Here is a 4,812-nt window from a genome sequence, read left to right on the forward strand (position 1 = left end):
CGCCCCGCCGCCACGGCGCCAATCAGCGCGCGGCGAGGGGGCGGGGCCGGCGGCGGCGCGTTGTGAGCCTGCGCGGGCAGGGTGCCTTCAGATTGACGGGGATCCCTCCTCCCACGTCCCCGCCCGGCCGTCCTTCCACTGAAGCCTTCGGGTTCCCAACCCAGTGCCCGGAACTCGACCTCCCGCTGCACAGTCCCCCAACTCTTTCTAGGCGTCCAAATCCGGGGACTTTGCCGGTGACCACCCCTTCCATATCCCAAGTCCCACCCAACACTTTTCTGACCCCTCCACATCCAGGAGTCTAGCCACCATCTCTCACCGGGAGGGCTGCAGGACGTTCCGGGGGAATCGCCCACCCCCTCTGTCCCTCAGCCCCAGAGCCCCTTCCCCACACCAGCCAGAGCGACCCTGAGAAGGAAACGGAACGACTCTCCTTCCTCCAGCTGGAGGAGGTTGTCTCGGAGACCACTGTGCTGAGGTTGGGCTCACCCACATAATCCAGGATAATTCCCATCTCAAGGTCTTTAATTCCTTTGCAAAGTCCCTTTTGCCTTGCAAGGTGACATGTCCACAGGTTCCAGGGATGAGGCCGTAGTCGTCTTTGAGGGGCATTATTCCACTGACCACACAAGCCCTGAATAAATCTTAACTGGATGGATGGGTGGATGAATGATGGGTGGAGGGAGACTCGTACCCCACCTCCTCTGTATTCCCAGTGACCCCCACCCAGGACACTTCCAACGTGGGGTGGACTGTTTCTTTCTCCCCATCCCAAGTACGGGGATCTCTGTGGAGTCAGCTAAGTCAGAGAAGTTCAGTAGCTGGTTGGTGGCCCGAGACCCAGCGGCCCATAGTGAGAGGGTGCAGGGGCCGGTGCTGGTGCGGAGAGGGGAATGTCTATGGTGTGGACTCAAAGCCAGGCAGGTGTACCCCAGAACTAGTGGTGGCACCTGGTGAGAAGCAGCCAGCAGAAAGACCTGCAGGGCTGCAGGGGAAGTAATTTTATTTTTAAACTTGCCTTTTAAGTGGTCAATTCTAGGGCTCGGACAGGGTAAATGGAAGTTTAACCAAGAATATCTTGTGGTGCCAGAAAGTATAAGGCGCAAAATTACAAGTGTTGGCAAGGATGTGGCGAAATCAGAACTCTCGTGTGCAGCTGGTGGGAATGTGAGATGGTGCAGCCGCTGAGGAAAACACCACGGCAATTCCTTGAAAAGCTAAACAGATTTTTTTTTTTTTTTTAAAGATGACCGGTAAGGGGATCTTAACCCTTGACTTGGTGTTGTCAGCACCACGCTCAGCCAGTGAGCGAACCGGCCATCCCTATATGGGATCTGAACCTGGGGCCTTGGTGTTATCAGCACCACACTCTCCCGAGTGAGCCACGGGCCGGCCCAAAAGCTAAACCGATTTGCCATGAGACCCAGCAGTTCCACTCCTAGGTATCTCCCTAAAGGAATTGAAAACCGGGACTCAAACAAATACTTGTACACAAATTTCACAGCAGCATGATTCGCAATAGCCAAAAGGTGGAAACAACCCAAATGTCCATCAACTGATGAAAGGATAAACACAACGTGATCTATCCACACACTGGAATATTCACCCATGAAAGGAAATTCTGACACATGCTACAACATGGTTGAGCCTTGAACACGTCAAGCTCAGTGACAGACACGAGACACAAAAGGCCACATAATGTGTGATTCCATTTACATGAAATGTCCCAAAGAGGCCAATCCACGGAGACAGAAAGTGGATTTAATCCTCAGGGACTGGGGAGGGGGACAGAGTGTCCTTTGGGGTGCTGAGAATGTTCTGGAATTAGATAGAGGTGATGGTTGCACAACATTGCGAACATACAAAATATTATAAAATATTATAAAATATTGTACACTTTGAAATGGTTAGTTTTGGTTACAGCGTGATGCTGATAACACCAAAGTCAAGGGTTTGGATCCCCATACTCCGGTGGCCAGAACAAAATAACTAAAATGGTTCCTTTTGTGTTACATGGATTTTTACCTCAATTAAAAGAAAAGAAATGATGGGGGACGCACCAATCAGACAGGCACAGGAACCCACTGGAAGGGGCTACTAATGGCCAAAGACAGGACAATTTGAGCAAAATGAAAGTAGTGGTTTATACCTTGTAGAATAAAATAAACATTTGTGGGTACGTGCTGATAGAATTATTGAATAAACGACTAATGAAGAGAATAGGCAGCTCGTACTCACAGGGAGTCCAGTGACTGATTGTACATAAGGCAATCTTGGGACCCTGCCAGCGAGGTGGGCTCATGTCACCTTCTGGGTTCATGTGGGCTTTGGGAGCCACCACACTGAAGTTTGTGCCTTTGCTTCCAGAACTGAAATGCCAGGACTGCATGGTTCAGAGACATGCAGGGGAAGCCCTCGTTGCTGGTGGGGTCTGCTAACCTGCTGACTCAGGGCTGGGCCACAGGATTTTTTTTTTTTTTTTTTTTTTTTGTCTTTTTGTCTTTTTTCTGTGTCCGGCAACGGATCGCAACCCTCAGTGTTGCCCCCGTACCGGACCGGGGACTGGCGACGGGATCGCAAGCCTCGGCGTTGCTCCCGCGCCTTGCTCAGCCAGTGAGCGGGAGCCGGTCTGTACGTGGGATCCGAACCCTCGGACGGGAGCGCTGCCGCGCTTCCCAAGCGGCGCACTATCCAGTGCACCACCGGGCCGGCCCCACAGGATTTTTATAAGTAGAGTTTAATGGCATTACATACTTTCACCACCACCACCGTCCATCTCCAGAACGTTCTCATCTTCCCAAACCAAAACTCTGTCCCCATGAGACACTCACTCCCAGTCCCCCTCCCCAGTCCCTGGCACCCCCCGTTCTACTTTCTGTCTCTGTGGATCTGACGAGTCTAGGGACCTCCTGTGAGCAGAATCACACACAGAACCCTTGTGTGTCTGGCTTATGTCACTGAGCACAATGTCCTCAGCGTTCATTCACGTTGTAGCGTGTGTCAGAATTTCCTTCCTTTTCATGGCTGACCAGTTCAGTTTACCATTCACCTGTCAATGTACACTTGAGTCGCTTCCACTTTTGGGCTACTGTGAATAAGCTGTTATGAAGATGGGTTTTCAAGTATCTCTTCTAGCTCCTGCTTTCAGTTCTTAGCATCTTTTTTTTTTTTGGAGGCTGGCCAGTACGGGGATGCGAACCTCTGTTACAAGGCTGTGCTCTAACCAGCTGAGCTAACCGGCCAGCCCTCCCTGCCTTCCATTCTTTGGGCATATACCCCAGGAGTGGAGTTGCTGGATATTAAAGTAACTCTGTATGTAACCATTTGAGGAACCGGCAGACTGCTTTCCACAGTGGCTGCACCGTTTTACAATCCCGCCAGCAGCACACAGGGTTCTGATTTCTCCATGTCTTCACCGACACTTGCTATTTTCTGGGTTCTGTTTTTCTACAGTGACCGTTCTGATGGGCCTGAAGTGTTAGGTCATAGGAAATTGACCACCTTCCAAAACACACCCCACGTGCCCCCTCCTTCTCTTCTGGAGTCCAGCCCCTTGGGACTTCACTGCTTCTTAGAGGATCTCTCCTCACTTCCCATAGCAGTGTCTCTCCCCTTCAGCACTGTTGACATTGGAGCCAGATCACTTTCTCTGTGGGGCTGTGCTGGGCACTGCAGGTGCTGAGCAGTGTCCTTGGCCTCCACCAGCTCCATGCCAGGAACACCCCCAGTTGTGACAACCACAGATATCCCCAGACACTGACAAGGGTCCCTGAAAGCCACTCAGCTTATAAGAAACATGGGTACAGGGATATGTTAAGTGACAACACAAGTACATAGTTGGCAAGTACATATTTTGAGAAACTCTACAAATGGCTCGACTTCATTAAGCCCATGGCATGCAACAAAAAGTTGGGATGGTGGCTCTGGATTGACGTGTGTGTGTGTGTGTGTGTGTGTGTGTGGTCAGTATAGGGATCTGAACCCTTAGACCTTGGCATCACAACACCATGCTCTAACCAACTGAGCTAACCGGTCAGCCCTAGATCCACTCTGAAAGATATACACTCGGGCTGGCCGGCTGGCTCAGTTGCTTAGAGCACAGTGTCAGAACACCAAGGTTAAAGGTCTGGATCCCCGTACAGGCAAGCTGCCAAACAAAAATAATAATGTGAGACAGGCACTTCCATACATGTTTTTATGTAGTTTTTTAATGGTTAAAATATCCCCAGAGCATTAAAGTGATTGAAAAAGTATTCTCTCTTGCTCAGGCCATTTCTCTTGCCACATGATACCTTGGTCACCATGGGACTTTGTGTAAAGTTCCCAAGAAAGCCTTCACCAGATGTGTTCCCTGGACCATGAGCTTCTCAGCCTCTGAAACTGTAAGAAATAAATTTTATCTATAAATTTTTTTTTAAAAAATTGAAAAGTAGTTGTATTAAAAGTATTTTAAGGGCTGGCCCGTGGCTCACTTTGGAGAGTGTGGTGCTGATAACGCCAAGGCCACGGGTTTGGATCCCATATAGGGATGGCCAGTTAGCTCACTTGGGAGAGCGTGGTGCTGACACCACCAAGTCAAGGGTTAAGATCCCCTTACCGGTCATCTTTAAATAAATAAAAATGAAAATAGAAAAATAAGTCACAATATTTTAAGCTTAAATACTTTTTTTCTTTTTTGGAGAGGGACGGCTAGCCATTACAGGAATCATACCTGTGACCCTGGTGTTATCAGCACCACACTCTAACCAACTGAGCTAACTGGCAAGCCCTAGGCTTAAATATTCTATTTATATCAAAACCTGGATGTATTAG

This window comes from Galeopterus variegatus, unplaced genomic scaffold, assembly GCF_000696425.1.
Source record: "Galeopterus variegatus unplaced genomic scaffold, G_variegatus-3.0.2 Scaffold6230, whole genome shotgun sequence".
Classification (NCBI taxonomy): Eukaryota; Metazoa; Chordata; class Mammalia; order Dermoptera; family Cynocephalidae; genus Galeopterus; species Galeopterus variegatus.